A 21,518-nucleotide genomic window follows, 5' to 3' on the forward strand; every position below is an offset into this window, starting at 1 on the left:
AGTAGCCATCCTGCAGCATTCTATTGTTCCATCCGCATTTGAGACACCACAACTAATGGCATAAAACTAATGTGATGAGTCCAGAGCACATCCAGCACACTTGCTCAATAAGCACACAATAAGCCAGACATAAAAACAGCTTTTTTCCACGAGTGATAGTTCTACTCAATAACCAAAGTCTGTGGTCTCTTTTTTGCCCTGGTTTATTTTCACCCACATGTTTAGACCGCAATGTTGTATCCTTATTGTTTTGATGTGGTTATGCTTTATTCTTAATTGTTAACTGTATGTTTGTGTTGTCATTTGTGAGCGGAGCACCAAGACACATTCCTTGTATATGCATACTTGGCCAATAAACGTATTCATTCATTCATTCATTCATTCATTCAATGCAAGCCGGACTACTAGATAAAATCCTCGTAGGTTTTCAGATGTGGATCACTTGAGAGAAACCTTGGAAAGAGAGGAGAAGGAAGAATTGAATGAGGCAATCTACATACACTGTCTTTCTGCATGAACTGTTAATAAAGAAATTGTCCAAGGACGACACGAGCAACTGTCCAAATCTACAGGGGCTGACAATCATAGATACAACATGGTCACCATGCAGAGAAAAACATTCCAAATTAAATTTAAAAATAGCATCTTGCCATACTATGGATAAAAATCACCTGATCATTTACCTGTCTGTATTTCCTTGCTGGTCCTGAGTAATACTACCTAGTGACTGCAGTGTGATGATATATTTCAATGGGAGACACTGCCAATGGTCTTGATATGACTGGTTTGAACTGCCTTGCTTGTTGCTTGCACTATCGTGGTCTGTGTGCCACCGATCTGACCTGTTATTTGTTAGGCAGTAGTCCTGGCGAAAGGACTGGGAGAATGTGTAGGAAGGAGATGCAGATGCTGGTTTAAACAGAAGATAGACACAAAAAGCTGGAGTACCTCAGCGACTCAGACAGCACCTCTGGAGAGAAGGAACGGGTGACGTTTCAGGTCGAAGAAGGGTCTCGACCCGAAACATCACCCATTCCTTCTCCAGTGATGCCGCCTGTTACTCCTGCTTTTTGTGTCTAGGTCTGGGAGAATGATGAACCATCCTGAGAGAGGTCAACAGGTTACAAGAGCAGCTTCCAAGAAATTTACTAGTAACCTGCAAATTGTAGGCCAATGCATAGCTGACAAAGCAACGTTTGATGGGTCCGAGGGAAAGAGCAGCGGAGACGAATTAGTTGATTATTCTTCCGGAGAGTTGGGTCTGGAATGATTCTGGAGTTAAGTCTGGAGTTGGGTCTGCTTCCACCTTAGTATTAATGTGTGCAATCCTTCAGAATGGTCACTGATAAACTAGTTACTCAGACTTACAAGCTGTTATAATAAAGTTAATTAAGCAGTGATTGCCAATGTGGTTTGACTACGGATTTCGACTTGTCAGTTTTATCCTTGCTGGGTCAATTTTATAGTGTGTGGTTGAAGTACTCTTAGAAGTGATATCAAATTCCAAGCAAGAGAAGTGCTCCCTAATAAGTCGAGTGCACATACTCAAAGCAGATTTAAATGCTATATAGGTGCCTTGGGGAAGAATTTTCATTTGAATCTCACCTTCAGCTACACAGACTTCATTTTAATGAGCAACAAAATTGTCACAAAAAAAATGTAGCAAAAGGATTCCTATTTTAGAATGTTACCATGACAACAGCAACTCTCTTGCTCTATAAATATCCTTAATCAGTAATGCAAAATTTACCTGGAAATAATTATTTTATTTTGGATAAAAGGCTTTTAAATTAAAAACTTTGCTATTGCATCACAATGTGGTGAAGTTTTAATGTATCTGGAGAGCATTTTCTATAGTAATCTGTTTACTTGAAACCTGGAAGAAGTGTTTATTTATCAAAATCGTTTGGCATTGCTGAGAATTACATAATATTAAAAGTGTTCTCATTATACTTTTACCATGCTTAATTCATCGTGCTACTGAATTAGTTCTCACCATAAAAGAACTGAAAACTTTACCCACGAAAAATGGCCAAAAGTGACAAAAGATGAACTGGACAATGTAAACACAAAAACTAATGCACATACTAATTTGAAGGTGATATGTTTTTAAAAAAGCAAAAGGTGACGGAATACCCTGGAAATTTGTAGCTCATCAGAAAGAGCTAGAATGGATTTGTGTAAGATAAAAGATTTGTAAAAGCTAACTCATTTCAGACAAGCAATAATCGTTAGGTTAGGTTTAGGTTTATTATTGACACGTACCAGTGAAAAGCTTTGTTTTGCATGCTATCCAAACAGATCAGATATCCAATACCTAAATATAATCAGTTCAAACACGAGTACAATAGATAGAGCACAGGGGAAGATACTGAGTGCAGAATATACTTCTCAGCATTGTAGCGCATCGGTTCCTTCGTCAAAATCCAACATCCTCAATCGGATAGAGGTGAATTGAACAGCACCCGAGTTTATGAAAGTACTGTGTATGAAGGAACTTCAGATACTGGTTTAAACCGAAGATAGACAAAAAATGCTAGAGTAACTCAGAGGGCCAGGCAGCGTCTCAGGAGAGACGGAATGGGTGACGTTTCGGGTCGAGAAGGGTAATTTTGTGTCTATTTTATGAAAGTACTGTTCAGAAGCCTGAGAGTGGAGGGGAAGATAATCTAACGTAATGCACAACAGAATCTCTATCAAACACCTCATGAAATTCCATTACAATTATCAATGAAGACCCTTTTTAAAAGAGCTAAAGTTGAACCTTGAGGTGAAGACAAATTATTGAAAGCCAGTTTGGGAAATTAGGGATAGTCCAGGACCATGTCCATTGTCAAAAACTGGAGCCAGTCTTCTCAGAAGAAAAATTAGATAGCACATTCACATAAGGTTAATCTAGTGCTTAGACCTCTGTGAATGCTAATTATTATTCATTTCCAATTTGAGCTCAGTGGATTTTATTAAAAAATGAAAGGTACTCTGGGACATGGGTCACTAAACCAAGAGTTTATCAATCAAAATCGTATCAATTATTGAGACAGGCACAAAGAACTAAATAATCTAATCCTGATCTTATCTTCCTCTGATCCGATATTCCTATGTGGTTTTTTTTGTTTCATCTTCAGCAGAAAGGAAATTGAGGAAAATCCTTTGTTTTGTCCAAATTCTTTTTACTAGTCTGAATCTTTTATTTCACAAAAAAATAGTCCTTTTGAAGCTGGTGGAAATGCCAGAGAATTATGTGTGGGATGTGAAGGCCGGTGGGGTGTATGGCAAGGACAAGTGGAAAGGGGGTGAGAACAGTGCTGTGAGAAATAGAGAAGAAATAGAGGGCTCCATCCATATTCGCAACTGCGGAGGGAAAAGAACACATTTCCTGAAGCTAAAGGACATCTCAAATGTCCCAGAGTAGAAAGCCTCATCTTGAAAGTGGATACGATGAACACGGAGAAAGTGTCTGTACCCTGCAAGAGACAGGGTGGGTAGAAGTTCAATCTAGGTAGGTGGGGGTCAATGTGTTTGTAGTCGATGTCTGTGAATAGGCTATGTCCTGAGATAGTTACAAAGAGATCAAGAATAGGGAAAGAGGTGTTCGAGATAGTGAATTTGAGGGCGGAAGTGGTTGGTGAAGTTGATGAAATTGACAAATTCTGCATGCGGTAACACAAATGCAGTAATCAATGCAGCAGGGCGGGAATTGTGGAGTGGTGCCAGACTGCTTTTGGAACAAAGAATGTTCAATGTAGCAAACAAAAAGACTAACAGAGCTTTGGATTCATTTAAGGAATTCAAAGCTTGTAAAACATTAAATATAAAATACAGCATAACAACAGGCCCTTCGGCCCAAAATATCTATACCTAACATGATGCCATGACCAGCTCTTATCTGTCTGCACTTAATCCACATCCCTCCATTCCCCGAACATCCATGTCTATCTAAAAGCCTCTTAAATGCCACAATTGCATCTGCCTCCCCAACAAACTGGGCAGCACGTTCCACATTCTGTGCAAAAAAAACTTGCCTTGCACATTTCCATTAAACTTTGCCCCTCTCATCTTAACCGATGCTGTCTAGACTTTGACAATTCCACACTGGGGAAAAAAAAGTTCTGACTGTCTACCCTATCTATGCCTCTCATAACTTGATATACTTCTATGACATCTCCCCTCAACCTCCGTCGCTCCAGAGAAAACAATTTAAATCTGTCCAATATCTCCTGGTACGCAATACCACTAAACTAGGCATCATTCTGATAAACTTCCTCTGATAAACCTCCTCTCCCACCCAAACCAACCCCCTCCCCTGCAACCACAGGAGATGCAACACCTGTCCCTATACCTTCCCCCTCGACTCCATCCAAGGGCCCCGACAGTCTTTGCAGGTGAGGCAGAGGTTCGCTTGCATCTCCTCCAACCTCATCTACTGTATCCACTAGTGCAGGTGTGAATTATATATCGTCGAGACCAAGCGCAGGCTCGGCGATCGGTTCGGTGAACACCTCCACTCAGTCCGCCTAAACCTATGTGATCTCCCGGTTGCTAAGCACTTTAACTGCCCCTCCCATTCCCAATCTGGCCTTTCTGTCCTCCATATTTCGCTTGGGCAACTTACACCCCAGGGGTACAGTATGAACATTGACTTCTCTAACTTCAAGTAACCCTTGCTTTCCCTCGCTCTCCATACCTCCCCCTTCCCAGTTCTGACTGTCTCCGACTGCATTGTATCTCTGTTTGCTTTGTTGTTACCTTCTTCCAGCTAACAATGATCTATTCTACATTCCCCTTGATCTCCATCCCCTTTATCCTGTTTTTACGCCTTAGCCTTATCTCCCTCACCCCTGATATCATTCTGAAGAAGGGTCTCAACCTGAAACATCACCCATTTCTTCTCTCCAGAGATGCTGCCTGTTTCACTGAGTTACTCCAGCATTTGGTGTCTACCTTCTGACTCTATGCTACAACTCTACTGGTCACAGATCTCTAGCCTGAATATTGTCTCTCCACCACAACCCTTTGTCTTCTATCAGCAGGCCTGTTATGAAACTATGTGACTGATTTAGTCCCATCCCATGCAACCTAAACTTCTGGATAAATCTACCATGGGGGGGTTTTATCAAATACCTTACTAAAATCCATGTAGACAACATCCAGTGCCATACCCTCATTGTCACCTATGACGTCACCTTAAAAACGTGATCAGGTTAGTAAGACATGACTTGTCACATACAAAGCTATGCTGACTGTCCCTAATTAACATAATCTCTTCCAAATATGAGTCAATCCTATCCTACCACTTCTCTACCACTGTGGTGAGGCTCACCAGCCTATAATTCTCTGGGTTCTCTCGACTTTCCTTTTTAAGCAAAGTAACAACATTAGTTACTCGTCAGTTCTCCGGGAACTCGCCTGTGGCGAGAGAAGATGCAAAGATCTTTGTCAAGTCTATTGCAATCTACTCTCTTGATGCTTTCAATAATCTGGGATAGAACCCATCGGGTGTTAGGAATGTATCCATTTTATTGCTCTTCAAAAGCTTCAAAATGTTCTAGCGTATTAGTATTCTTCACAATGATTTTACTGTTCTTCACGCTCTTCTCCTTGGTGAAAGCAGATGCAAAGTACTTGGTAAACTTTGCCTACATCCACTTGTTTTTAATGTAGGTATTAAAAAGCCTTGGGATTTTCTTTAATCTGACTCTCATCATTTCCTGACCACTTTTGGCCCATCTAATCGCCTGCTTGTGTTCTTTCCACCTGGCTTTATAAAATAATAAATAATAAACACCACAATATTGCATTAAGTTAATCTATGAAGACTAGCCAATGGTTACACAACTTTATGAGAACAAAGGCATAATTGTGAATGTGGATTGGATTGCAGCAGTAGCAGGAATAAACACAGTTCAAATACATTTTGAAATGATGTCTTGAAATCATTAATATTTGAGAAGAGGGACAAATATTTTATACAGCAACCTTCACAAAATCTCAATTCTTTACACCAAATGAAGCAAGTTTGATCTGTTGTAAAGATGGTAACATGACAACAATATGTATACAGGAAGCTCCCTGTTGACAAGCAGCTGGGGAAATAACCCATGCCCAACTTCAAACCACCTGCATGGGACTTTTTACATCTACATGAGAAGGCAGCTATGAACTTTATTGAAAGTGCACAGTTTACAAAGGATTAAGGAACAAAGTAGTTTAATTGATTCAAAAATAAATGTCTGTCATTGTTATTATCCAATACTAAACTGATACATGATCTGTAACAGATGTGAAGATTCCCTCCTGGAACTTGTAACAGTCAAACATCATATCTTAATGTCAGCAACAGGCAGCAACTAATTTCCTCCTTTCTTTTTCTTCTTGATCTTTAGCTTCTCCAGTTGATTGTTAAGTTAGGAACAGCTGTCTGTTCACTGGTTGTCTTTTATACCTTGTGCACAAAAACACGCATACTCATTTTTCAAGGAATTAACAAATGCTCCTTGTCCATCCTAATTACCTCATCTCATCAATAAACCAATCACAAATAATCAAATATACCCACCAACCTTTTGATGAGGTAATGAGGCAATGTTCTTCAATTTCTGTTTTAATTCAAATAGCCTTGTTATATCATCTTCCGATCACTAATCCAGACAAGACCAGTCCAATGGAAACAATTGAGGTTTTATCTGTCAAAAGGAATTAACAGCATAGTCTTTTTCCTTTTGCTTTCAGCTGGCATCTCAGTCTGGGGGAATCTGCTCCACCCTTACCTGGAACACAAGCCTATTTTTAGAATGCTGCTTGAAAAAGACTATTGATTTTTTTAAGTTCAAGAACACTGTCTCAGCCTTCATCTCTTAATTTTCTTCTCATTCTTTAATATTTTAGTTTAGTTTAGTTCAGTTTACTGTCACGTTCCCACTATATAATAATGTGCTTGATATTATAATGCCACGGACAGATCAATGTTTCTAACTGAACTCCGACCAGCAAATCCACAATCTAAAATTATTAATGAATCTTTATTAACAATGTTGCATTCAAACTAATGCAGATCTAATTTCAATGTCTCCTCCTAAAGGTAGCATGTTTGTGGAGTATTCACTCTGTATTTTACTCGTCCTTTTGAGTCTCTGAAATGAATTTTGAGCCCGCGAACTGCTGGTTCAATTGCAAATTAGCTAACAACTGAACCATGGAAGATACTGTTGAAAGGATAATCAATCACATTTTGTATGTTAAAGATAGAACATAGAGAAATTGTACCTCAATGGTCTACATGTTTTCAGACAGCACTAAGATATATGAATGTTGAGAACGTAGGTGATGTATGATCATTCCAAACTGGCCCTGAAGCATTAAAGGAATTCCTGCCGATGGAGAAGGGAAGGGTAATTGTAAAAAACACAAAGTACTGGAGTAACTTAGTAGGCCAGGTAGCATCCCTGGAGGCCATGGATAGGCAACGTTTTGGGTCAGGACCCTTCTTCAATCTGAAATTTTCAGAAGGGACTCGACCCAAATTGTTGCCTACACGTCTTCCAGAGATACTGCCTGGGCCATTGAATTACTCCAGCACTTTGTGTTCTTTGCAATATTCCAAATTATGCATTTCTGTGTGTCTGGGTCATAGTAAATATAGCCACATATAAATTAGTCACCAACAAGTTCAATATCTCTGGGGGGTGGTAGTGTGGTATGGTGAGGTGGGGTGGGGAGAATAATAGTTTCAATGCAATAATCAAAAGTTAAACTTATTTCTCTATAATCCTATGGAGTTCTATAACAAAGTATGCATATACCCAAGAGGAGAACTGTTTGGAAGCAAGTGGTGAAAGATAGTTTAGTTTAATTTATTGTCACCTCTGTGTACTGAGGTGTACTGAGTGAAAAGCTTTTGATAGAGATAAGCATGTTAGAATGAATCATAGCTGCTTGGATTCAATATTTTTAGTTCAATTTATTATGGTCACATGTACTGAGGTACAGTGAAAGGATTTTGTTTTATAATCCTAATGCAGCTTACTGCAAAACAAAGCATACCATTTCTCTTCTATGTTTGGATGCAGTGAATATTTTTGTGAGTATGTTGTAAATAAAGCAATACATGATGAATGCTGGAATTTGCAATGAAAACAGTAAGTGCTAGAACCACTCAGCAGGTCAGGCAGTGAGCTTGGACAAGAATTAAGATTCCAAGTTGGTGACCCTTTGGCACAAGTCCCTTCCATTAAATTTCCCAGCTCTTTTTCCTTTTGTTAGTTAGAATACACGGTCTATTTTTATGCGTGGATATTGAGGCTCCAGAATGGATATAGATGAGATCACATTTCTTTAAAAATAATCACTTCCCTCTGAACTGAGTGTCTTGTTGAACTATTACACAGTCTAATACATTGGTGGTATACATATACGGTGACACAGTTCTTAACCTGAAAGTTATTTGTGAAACAGGTGGGTTCTTGTGACAATTTATAGTTTTATGACCATCATATCATTATTTTTTTTTAGTTCAGATTCAATTAAGGAGTCGAATTGAAAATTGTCATGGTGCAAATTGAACTTGATTCTGGCACAATGGTCCTGGCTTCTACATATTGGTCCATCAAACATGCCCATTGTACTAAAGCAGAACTCATTGGGCCTTTTTCGGCCTCTGGTGTGGGGAAAAATGGTGGCTAAGGATCCAATTAGATCAGCCACTATTTTATTGATCCGTGGAACAGGCTGGGGAGGTCTTTAGACCAATTCCTACACCTAATTCAAGTACATATGAGATATTCAGAAAAAAGACCTGAAAGGCATTATATATATTTATGAGTCTGCCTGCCTTTTGCTATCCCATGTGTGTTTAATTCCAATGATCGTTCTCCTTCTCCAGTCTCTTTCTTTTGCACTTGTCAATATTGAACTTTGTTTCTCATTTCTCCGTGCAAATTTTTCCTCTCTCTGCCTCCCTCGCTCAATCCTGGCTATGACAGTTTTACTGATTACAGTCTGCTTCAAGACTCATCCAGTCTGCAAATGAGGTTGTCATGTATTCCTTCAGGATCTATATTGATTGTAGTTGTGCTTCCTTTTCCTCGGTGATACTAATTTGAATTCCAAAATTGCACAACCGACTCTGCTGATGTCCGAGACCTTGACAACGCCTCCCTGAACTGTCTGCTCCCTGACTGATGCTCTGTTTTCAACATTCTGATAGCACGTCCACTGTGGATGTGTGTCCCTCATTATAACACAGTTTTGTTCTTTTTCATACCTACTTCAAAGATTATGAACTCATCCTGAACAAAATATCCTGATCTACAGATAGACTTCTTCCCAGTCTTTCCTCTTCTCTTGCCTTTATAAATCCAATAACATGCCAACGATCTGAAGGATTTTGAGCCCATGGGATCCATTCATTAATGAAATTAAATCCTTTCTTACCCCAGGGAATGGTGATTCGCGTTGTTTTGTACGAGCTGAAATCTTGGGAAAACAAGTTGTAGCTGGAATGATTCTTGCTCGTTGCTTCCAAAGAGGAGATGATGAATTTGCTTTGGTAAATAAGATATCTCCTATCTGTTACCGATTTGATATTTATTCCCTGTTAGTTCTTGAAGTGATTTTTCTAATATAAAAATTAAAGGTGTAGTAAATGCTGCCTGCAGGTGGCTCTGTTGTAGATTTGTCTCAAGAATGTGCCATATATACATCATTGCCTTTTGTGATGTGTCGACATTAAGGTCATATGTGGTTGGATTTTACAGATACCTATGACTTGGATATGGACATGAATGGTAAGTTAGAGTGAATGCAGAAATCAGCTTCCAATAGAAAAATAATTATCATATCATATCATATCATATCATATATATACAGCAGGAAACAGGCCTTTTCGGCCCACCAAGTCCATGCCGCCCAGCGATCCCCGTACATTAACACTATCCTACACCCACTAGGGACAATTTTTACATTTACCCAGCCAATTAACCTACATACCTGTACGTCTTTGGAGTTTTGTTATCACTTCTCAGATCATTGCACTGCTTCAAGATAAGGACCCAGATCTATTGGATGCCTATTTTACGAATACTAGACCTGGATGTTTACTTGACTAGGTTACTTCGGCAAAGAGAGTGGGGAGGAATTTGGATGGGAAACCTAGAAGTTTGGGATTCCCATGCATAAAGAGTTTCACAGAAACACAGAAAATAGGCACAGGAGTAGGCCATTCAGCTCTTCGAGCCAGCACCACCATTCAATATGATCATGGCTGATCATCCAAAATCAGTACCCTTTTCCTGCTTTATCCCCATACCCCTCTCTCCACTCCACATTGTGGAATTCTATATCAATTGGTCATCTGTAAATTGCTCCTGTGTAGGGTCTGAAGAAGGGTCTCGATCTGAAATGTCACCCATTCTTTCTCTCCCGAGATGCTGCCTGTCCCGCTGAGTTACTCCAGCATTTTGTGTCTACCTATAAATTGCTCCTATTGTGTAGGGAGTGGATGATAAAGTGCGATAACATAGAACTAGTGTGAATGGGTGATGAGAGGTCATCATGGACCTGTGGACTATAATCCGGACATGTAGACTATAATCAATGAGGATAGGTGTTTTGCATGTTCTCCTTATGATTCTGTGTCTTTCCTCCAGGTGCTCCGATTTCCTCCCCTATCTATAAGAAGTGTAGGTTAATTGGCCTCTGTAAAATTGCCCCTACTAAGTAGAGAGTGGATGCAAAACTGGGCTAAAATTGAACTAGTGTGAACGGGTGATCAATGGTTGGCAGGGACATGGTGGGTCAAAGTCCCTGTTTCCATGAAATATTTTCCAATCAATCAGGTGAAATTGGTGCTGCTAGACCAATTAGCACTTTTAACTTGTCAAGCCATCTCTTGGAATTCCATGAGGTACCCATTCTTTGTCCCCTTCCAGAAAGCAAGTTAGAATTTTCCTCGATTTCACACCTATCCACACCCAAGCAATCCATGTATTTGGAGAACAAGATCAAATTTTTCATTAAAGAGGAAAGCAAAATAACAGAATCAGAAAATAGATCCTGAAAGAAGAAATGCAAGGGTCATGAGCCATGAGTTAGCCATGATAAATAATCAACAATTGATAGCAGATATAATGAATTATATTTGAAGTATTTCTACGTGATTTAAAATTATTCATTCTTATCAGGTACACATTAAATCAGGAAAAAATAAATCAACTGTGGCTTACTAAGGAAGTTGGAGAAAGCAGTAAAATCAAAGGGAAAGCATGTGTAATTGCCAGAAAAAGCAGCAAGCCTGAGGAAAGGTAACAAAATATTTCCCACAATAAAACACATTTAACAAAGTACATTGGTTCTTCCTTCACAAAGGAAGATGAAGTATCATCTTGGCTGTGTTAGAGAACCAAAGGTCCAAAGAGTGAGACCAATTTAAATAAATAGTATTAGTAAAGAAACAGTATGAGGATAATTAATGCGGTTGAAGGTACACAAATCTCATGGTTTAATAATCTACTTCCCAGTGAAGAGTTTAGTATTTAGAGATGCAGCGCGGAAACAGGCCCTATGCCCCACCGAGTCCGTGCCGACCAACAATCCCTGCACATTAACAATATTCTACACACACTAGGGACAATTTACAATTATACCAAGCCACTTAACGGAAGATCTCGGAGAAAACCCACGCAGGAATTAGAGAGAACGTACAAACACTGTACAGACAAGCACTCTTTGTCAGGATTTAACCCAGGTCTCTGGCGCTGTAAGGCAGCAACTCTACCACTGCACCATTGTGCCACGCTTCAGAAAATGGCCTGGAAATGGTGAATTCATGGTGGTCATCCTTAAATTCTTTAGATTTTGGAGCACTTCCTGCCACTTGAAAGGTGACAAATGTGACCCCATTATCAAAACAAAGGAAGAAGATTTTTTTAAATGGAGAATTACAGACCAGTAAAGCTAACGTCAGCAATGGGCAATACAGTGGTACTGACGTTTGCACATTGCATTTTATGTCGTAAAACATAGAGCAGAAAACAGTCCAGTGCGAGAGCAGGCCCTTTGGCCCCACCATGTCTTTGCCGAACATGATGCAAGAAAAGCTAATCTCATCTGGGTTGGGCCGGGTTGGGCACCCCAGGTGGGCTGAGGAATGGTTGATGGAATTTAATAACAGAGAAATGTAAGGTGCCGCATTTCGGAAAGTCTAACATGGGCAGGACCTACACAGTGAATGGTAGGGCTCTGGGGAGTGTTGTATATCAGAGGGATCCAGGAGTGTAGGTGCATGATTCTTTGAAGGTCAAATTACAGGTAGATAGGGTGGTCAAAAAGGCATTTGGCACATTGGCCTTCATCAGTCAGAGTATTAAGTATAGAAGTTGGGAGGTCATGTTGCAGTTGTATAAGACGCTGGTGAGGCAGTATTTAGAGTAATATGTTCAATTCTATGCACCATGTTATAGAAAAGATGTTGTCAAGCTGGAATTGGTGCAGAGAAGATTTACAAGGATGTTGCCAGGGCTAGAGGGTCCGAGGGAGAGGTTGAGTAGGCTGGATCTCTATTCCTTGGAGTGCCGGAGGATGAGGGGTGATCTTATTGAGGTTTATAAAATCATGAGAGGAATATAACAGGCACATGCAGAGTCTCTTGCCCAGAGTAGGTGAACCGAGGAACATAGGTGTAAAGTGAAGGGGAAAAGATTTAATAGGAATCTGAGGGGTAACTTTTTGCACAAAGGGTGGTGGGTGTATGGAACATGCTGCCAGAGGAGGTAGTTGAGGCAGGGACTATCCCAACATTTAAGAAACAGTTAAACAGGTACATGGATAGGACAGGTTTGGAGGGATATGGACCAAACGTGGGCAGGTGGGACTGGTGCAGCTGGGATATGTTGGCCGGTGTGGGCAAGTTGGGCCGAAGGATCTGTTTCCACACTGTATCACTCTATGACTCTATGACTCTATCTGCCTGCATATGGTCCAAATCCCTCCATGACCTCCATAAATTCAAGAAGATGTGATAACAAACACTTGGAAAGCAGCTATTTATTCACAAAATGCTGGAGTAACTCAGCAGGTCAGGCCGCATCTCGGGAGAGAAGGAATGGGTGACGTTTCGGGTCGAGACCCTTCTTCAGACTGATTTTCAAGATGTGGTCGTAGAGTAGGAGGGCAGGAGAAATCACAGAGGGGGAGCAACGAGAGAGCATGTTGATAAACTTGGAAAGCAGCAATGAGATTTGAAAAAAAAAGTCAGCAAAAGTCAGGTTTCTAAAAAAGAAATATTGTTTAACAAGTTCACTGGAGTTTTTAGGATGTAATTAGTAGAGTTTCAAAGTGACACCGAGTGGATGGAGACACAAGGAACTGTGGATGCTGATTTACAAAATAAGTCACAATGTGCTGGAGTGGATCTGAGTGGATGTTGTATATTTGGTAGCGCAGCGGTAGAGTTGCTGCTTTACAGCGAATGCAGCGCCGGAGACTCAGGTTCGATCCTGACTACGGGTGCTGCACTGTAAGGAGTTTGTACGTTCTCCCCGTGACCTGCGTGGGTTTTCTCCGAGATCTTCGGTTTCCTCCCACACTCCAAAGACGTACAGGTATGTAGGTTAATTGGCTGGGTAAATGTAAAAATTGTCCCTAGTGGGTGTAGGATAGTGTTAATGTACGGGGATCACTGGGCGGCACGGACTTGGAGGGCCGAAAAAGGCCTGTTTCCGGCTGTATATATATGATATGATATGATATGATTTGCCCTTTCAGAAACCTTCTGATCATGTCCCAGGTAACAGGCTTATGCTGACTTCTGAAGCAAATATATTTACATGGAGTGGTCCTGAAGCTTGCATGTTGTGGACAGGAGATAGATGTAGCCCTGCTTGTAAAATTATCCATGGTGACAGACTCTTCTGCACCATACTTGTGTTAGGTGGGGATTGGTGAGGCTAGAACAATCTCAATGCCTGCCTCCCATTTAAAAAATCAGACTATTTTTAATAAACAATGTCTGCTGACTTCAATGATTGTCAAAGGTATCAGCTCTTAATATTTCTGACATTTTGAAACACTCGGAAAACATTTACAACAAATTCTTTAAAATGTTTTAAAATGTCATAGGAATTTTATCAGAACATTGAAACATTAGAAATCAAGATTAAAAAATAGACACGTGTCAAACTAAATGAGCATTTAGCTTGGAGACTCGAGAAACAGCAGATGCTGGAATCTTGAGCAAAACACAAAATGCTTGAGGATCTCAGCAGGTCAGACAGCATCTGTGGAGGGAATAGACAGGTGGCATTTGGGTCCTTACCCTTCTTCAGATTGTTTGGAGTAGGAGGGAGAAAGCTGGAAAGGCGAGTATTGGTCAAAACCTGGCAAGTGATATCTGGAAGAGGGGGAAAGGAAATGAAGGGTGTCAGATAAGATGAGGAGTTAAATGTAAAGCCTGAGGGAGGGATGTGGGTGGAAGGGGATATGGTGGAGTGGAAAGGGGGAGGATAAAAGGAAAATGGGGTTTCAAAGATGGAAGATAGGATACGAAGGAGGGGAAAGAAGCAAGGCGACTGGGGATGGCATGAAAAATGTGTGCACACCAGAGGGAGGAGGGGGGTGGATTACTTGAAATTGGAGAGCTCAATGTTCATACCAGTGCATTGTAAGCTACCCAAGCAGAATATGAGTGGTGTTCTTCCAGTTTGTGTGTTACCTCACTCTGGAAATGCAGGAGACCAAAGACAGATAGGTCAGTATGGGAATGGGAATTAAAATGGTTAGCAACCGGGAGATCCAGTAGGCTTTGGTGGGCCAAGTGCAAGTGTTCAGTGAAATGGTCACTTAGTCGACACTTGGACCCGCTGACTTAAAGGAAGTCACATTTAGGAGGAGCATTCAACTTATTCATTCACAACCATTCTACTTTCTGTACCAAATCCAGACTGGTAGTGTATGCTTGTTTGGAACTTGTATTGTAAATAACATGGAATTACAACCCCATTACAATGCAATGAAGTGGCCAGAATTGAAGTACATTTGAAAAAATTGCTGCAAATTGCTGACTGCAGGCTCGAGACGAATGCCAATAAAACAGATATTCAGACTGAGATCTGCAATTAAATGTTGTGAGATGCTTCAGATGTTGTGGATCGTGGGCACTTTGGGATGCTACTGATATACGGTAGGTCATTTTCCAATGTCCACTGCTAGTGGGCAGTCTCATCGGTTGGTGCTCCAGGTAGGAAGAGGTGAGGACAAGGGGTGGGGCAAGAACTGCCAATTGATGGGTGGATCTAGGTAAGGAGGGGCTGATTACAAGATGTGTCAGGTGGAGGTAGTAACTATATGCTGGAGCATTGTTTACCATGGGTGCAAATGGTGGAATAGTAAGTTCATAAGTGATAGGAGCACAATTAGGCCATTTGACCCTTCAAGTTTACTCCACTATTCAATCATGGCTTATTTATCTTTCCCTCTCAACCCCATTCTCCTGCCCTTACCAAGGAGTACAAGTACCTTGGAGTTTTACTGGACAATCAACTGGTCTGGTCCAGGAACGCTGAGGCACAGTATGAGAAGGGAGAGAGCCGTCTGTACTTTCTGAGGAGGCTCCGCTCTTTCAACATCTGCAGTAAGATGCTGCAGATGTTCTATCAATCGATGGTGGTCAGTGCCATCTTCTTCACTGTCGTGTGCTAAGGTGGCAGGGCGAAGGCTGCAGACGCCAACAGAATTAACAAGCTCATCAGGAAGGCCTGCTCAATAGACAATAGACAATAGACAATAGGTGCAGGAGGAGGCCATTCGGCCCTTCAAGTCAGCACCGCCATTCAATGTGATCATGGCTGATCATTCTCAATCAGTACCCCGTTCCTGCCTTCTCCCCATACCCCCTGACTCCGCTATCCTTAAGAGCTCTATCCAGCTCGCTCTTGAATGCATTCAGAGAATTGGCCTCCACTGCCTTCTGAGGCAGAGAATTCCACAGATTCACAACTCTCTGACTGAAAAAGTTTTTCCTCATCTCAGTTCTAAATGGCCTACCCCTTATTCTTAAACTGTGGCCCCTTGTTCTTGGGGGGTGCAGTTGGATTCACTGGAGATGGTCTTGGAGGGGAGGATACTCAAACTACGGAGCATCTTGGACAATACAACGCACCCCCTCCATGATACACTGGTCAACCTGAGAAGTTCTTTCAGCAACAGACTGCTTCCACGAAGATGCAGCACAGAACGCCACAGGAGATCCTTTTTTGCCTGTGGCTATCAAACAGTCCAACTCCTTCCCCTTCTGTCGTGGGGTAGACTGACTCCCTTTCCCCCCCTCCCAAATCTTTGCACATCCTGAATCCTGGACTTTCCACTCGTCTCTTTAATTTCATGGTTCATGTATCTTGTTGTGTTTTATGACTGTTGGCAGACCAATTTCCCTCCTTGGATAAATAAAGTTCTATCGTATCGTATTGTATCGTTTCATCCCATAACTACTGACACCCGTATTAATCAATCTATCTCTGCCTTAAAAATATCCATTGACTTGGCTCCACACCCTTCTATGACGTGAATGTTTAGTTTAGATTAGTTTTGAAATACAGTATGGAAATAGGCCCTTTGGTCCATTGAGTCCGTGCTGACCAGCGATCACCCATGCACTAGTTGTACCCAACACTCTAGGGATAATTTATAAAAGCCAATTAACCTACAATCCTGCACATCTTTGGAACATGGGAGGAAACCGGAGCACCCAGAAAAAACCCCACACATAAACAGGGAAAATGTACAAATTCCATCTGGATAGCACGTGTAGTCAGGATCGAACCTGGGCCTCTGGCACTATAAGGCAGCAACTCTACCGCTGCGCCACCGTGCTGCCCTTTGTTAAGGATTTGATGAGAAAGGTAGGTGTGGAGTGTAGGACCAGAGGGAGAGATGATAGGTGGAAAGGAACTGGGGGTTGGGGAGAAAAATGGAAGGCCCAGCGTGGAGTGGGGTGGGTGATGAGCAGATAGAGAAGGGTTATGAACTGACAGGTGGAGGGAGTGGAAAGTTAAGTGTGTGAGGGAAGGAGCTGGGTAAATGAGAAGGAGAGGGGAGTGCTTCACCTGGAATTGCAGAGTTCAGTGATCATGCTGATGGGTTCTAGGCTACCCCCCAATCAGAATGATCAGCCATGATCACGGTGAATGGCGGTGCTGGCTCGAAGGGCCGAATGGCCTACTCTTGCACCTATTGTCTATTGTCTATTGGAATATGATGTTCTGTTCTTCCAATTTGCATGTGGCCTCACTCCGGCAGTGGAGGAGGCGGAGGACAGATGTGTTGTGCATATTATAGTATATTACATTCATACATGTAAACATGTAAACATGTAAAAGGTCAACATTGTAAAGTTTGCAGACAGAATTTCTTCAGTATTATTTTACCATAGATTAGTGGGAAGTAAAGGCACCCTTATTAATGTGAGCCCAAAAATTAAAAAGCGGCTTTAGTTGAAATGAGTGAATATTGCTTTGCATTTCATTCTGTTGTCATGAGGTGTCAAGGAGAGAGGAATATAAAAATACACACGTGTTGTATATACACTGAGAGCGCAGTGGAGAACTCTGCTTGATGTCCATTCATAAGTCCAGAAGTCATAGGAGCAGAATTAGGCCATTTGGCCCAGCGAGTCTACCCTGCCATTCAATCATTGCTGATCTATTTTTCCCTCTCAGCCCCATTCTCCTGTCTTCTCCCCATAACCCTTGACACCCGTACTAATCAATAATCTGCCAGTCTCCACTTTAAAAATCCACAGGCGTCTGTGGCAATGAATTCCACAGATTCGCCACCCTCCGACTAAAGAAATTCCTCCTCACCTCCTTTCTAAAGGTAAGTCCTTTTATTCTGAGACTGCACCTTCTGGTCCTCGACTCTCCCACTAGTGGAAACATCCTCTTCACATCAACTCCTTTCACTATTTGGTAAATTTAATTGAGGTCCCCCCTCATCCTTCTAAACTCCAGTGAGTACAGTGCTGTCAAATGCTTATCATACGAAAGCACAATCATCCCCAGGATCATTCTCGTAAACCTCCTCTGGACCCTGTCCAATGCCAGCACATCCCGCCTCAGATACAGTATGGGGCCCAATACTGCTCACAATATTTCAAATGTGGTCTGACCAGTGCCTTGTAAAGCCTCAGCATTACACTATTTGTTTTTGTATTCTAGTCCTCTTGTGATCCCTGTCTGTATTTTGTTTATCCTCCTCCAGAGTCCTCCCTTGCAGTTGTTCTTATGCAAACATGTACATTCCACACTTGGCATTAATAGGATGCACTGAGCTGTGATCATTTTCTGAATTCTCTCCAGCTTGCACTGTCAGAAGGACCAAATATATGTCATTGCAGAAGTTCCACAATGCTGCTGTCATCCAAATTTTAAAAACACCATTCTGTGTCTAACGTTCAGTTATGTGTGTTATTAGGGCTTTCTAAAACTAAGATTTAATGAGCATATCTTTCTGCTGCTTGCATATCAGCTGAATGACAAATGTAGCAGCCATCTTAGTGTTAATGAGAGAGTGCTGTCAGTTGGTGCCTTCCACTGGCAATATAAGCTGAGGGATGCCACAGTGGTCAAATAAGTTTATATCTTTTAGTCACTACAACATTGTGTTACTAAAATGAGAATCTTTTTGCCCTGGTTATGGAGAACGGTATAGGAAAACTTCTATACAGGCCACTTAAATACCTTGGTAAACTGTGGACAATTCATTCCAGTCTCTGACACAAGACTGGAATGATTTATTGGGAAATTGTTAAGTCTGCTTTGCATATTTAAATGGCTTCATGAACAGAAATGTGATCAAGTTAGTAGCATATCTTTAAGAAGCCTAAAGCCTAGAAACATGCCCCAATTAGAATTAAGAAGCAGCTGAGAGCCTTGCAGAAGCAGAGAAGATCCCAAAAGCATTGAGGAATGCTAGTGATAGAACTAGCTGTATCTCCCTCATAAAGCCATTCCAATGCCGTTATAATAAGGGCATATACTTGAAAGTCGCCCAGGTAGGTCTTCTTGACAAAGAGCAAGATAAATCCAATCTGACTAATTACTGCCCAACCCAAGCAAAATGATAGTAGTCCTTTTCAACACCTGTTAAATTGTACTCTTTAATAAATTGATTGTTAGTGCTCAGTTTGGTTTTGGTGAGCCATTCGACCCCCGATAACCTTGGGCAAAATAATAATCAATTCCAGAAGTTGAACATGATTGCTCATGACATCAAGGGAATTTTTTGACTAAGTGTGCATTAAGAGACCATGGAGAAACTGAAGTGCAAGGGTGTCGAGGAAAGTTTTCCATTGACTGGGGTCATTTGCAGTACAGAATGCCACAGAAGATTCTTCTTTCCTGTGGCTATCAAACTGTACAACTCCTCCCCCTCTGTCATGGGGTAGACTGACTCCCCCCCCCCCCCTGCTCTTCCACAATCTTTGCACATCCCCAATCCTTTCCACTCGTCACTTTAATTTCATGTTTCGTGTATCTTGTGTTTTATGACTGTTGGCAGATCAATTTCCCTCCTGGGATAAATAAAGTTCTATCGTCTCGTATCGTATGCCTCTTCCTTATCTATATGTAACAAGACATTGACAACATTAAGGTCTGTGCGATAAGTTGGAAGGACCTTTCACCCTTGACAAAATATACTGCTAACCATCCTTGCCATTCAGCAATTGTCATTCAGGGTTGCTAAGTTCCCCATCATCTATGTGTTGGGTATTAGCATTGACCAAAGATTTAACAGGACCAGGCATATAACTACTGCTGTTATAAGTGCAAATCATGAATTGGCTATCCTCAAATGAATGACTTCTTGATTCCCCAAAGTCGTCCTATCATGTTCAAGCGTTAAGAGCCTGATGAAATATGTTTTACTTGCCTGGACATGTACAACTCCATCAATACTCGGAAAACTTGACATCATCCCACTGTTTGACTTGGCACCCATCCACAATCTGATCATTCTTTCCCCCCACCACCAGAAGAATGTGACTGCTGCATGTGTGTGGTTACTAGCTTAGGCCACTGTGATCACACTTCCCAACTGCAATTTCTACCTGAGGAAAGATAAGAGCAGCAGGTGGATGGGGAGACCAGCATCGCCATGTTCCCCTCCAAGTCATAGACCATCATGCCATTCCTTTGCTGAATCCCAACCCCTGAGACTCCCTTCCCAAGAGCACTGTAGGAGAACCTTCATCAGAAGGACTGCAGCCATTGAAGAAGGTGGCTCACAATTACTTTTGATAGAACAATTAAGGATGAGCAGTAACTGTTGGCCTTGTCAAGGATGATTTAATCCAGCAAATTGATTTAATTAAAGTAAACTAAAACAAATGTTAGTAAAAAGCTTAAATCTTTATGATACAGACTTTCCAAATGTTAGACACTAAATATCGCAATGAAATCAGCCTCTGGCTTTCAAAAACAGCTAGGCTCTGGCAGTAACAACACTATGTTGAAGGGTATCATTTATTCAGCAAGTGATTGAAGCAAACAGCTGAAAAAGAGTAATAAATATTTCAGATGCATGTCAGTCTGGATTGTTTTGTCAGATACTTCTGCTAGGAAGTGTAGCCTTTGAATGAAAGCGCCATTCATAATTTGCCCGTTCAGCCTGATAATGACATTTTCATTACGAAATAATGTATAATCAAGAATAATTTAAATTCTTGATCTGACAACAAAGTTAATAACTGCCAAATTTTCATTATCCTTTTCATTCACTTGAAATGTTGAGCAATACAACAGTTTCATTGGGTTCAACTTTGGCACAGTCACACTGTCTTTTTCAAAGTAACAGTAGAATTTCTTGAAAAGATTCACTTGGTTGTATTGAACATATTGGGTAACTTTTTTCACACAAAGGGTGCTGGGTGTATGGAAGGAGCTGCCAGAGGAGGTAGTTGGGGCAGGTACTATCACAACATTTAAAAAAAACATTTGGCCAAGTACATGGATAGGATAAGTTTAGAAGGATATGGGCCAAACACTGACTGGTGGGACTAGTGTGGATGGGACATGTTGGTTAGTGTGGGCAAGTTGGTATGAAGGGTTTGTTTCCGCGCTGTATGACTCTATATGTGTGATTCTCACAGAAGAACTTCCTGAGTGTTACACTATGTTATTCTGCCATAAAATCACAACACCCTACAATGCAGATGGCCCTTCAGAACATTTTCTCTTTGCCAGCTCTTCAAAACAAATTCCAATGAACCTCAGCACTCACCCCATGGTTCAGCAGATTTCACCTTATCGATCAAAACACAAAGTGTTGGAGGAGCTCAGCAAGTCAGGCAGCATCTGTGGAGGGAACAAACAGATGATGTTTCAGGTCGGGAGCTTTCTTCTCCTTCTCGATGAAGTATTTGTTGCTACCATTATTATTCAAGAGCCGATTTAGATGGCACGGCTTTAAAACGCACTATAGTGAGAAAGAACATGTACACAAATTGGACAGAATCACCTTATAATTTGTAT

This window comes from Rhinoraja longicauda, chromosome 3 (assembly GCF_053455715.1).
Source record: "Rhinoraja longicauda isolate Sanriku21f chromosome 3, sRhiLon1.1, whole genome shotgun sequence".
Taxonomy (NCBI): Eukaryota; Metazoa; Chordata; class Chondrichthyes; order Rajiformes; family Arhynchobatidae; genus Rhinoraja; species Rhinoraja longicauda.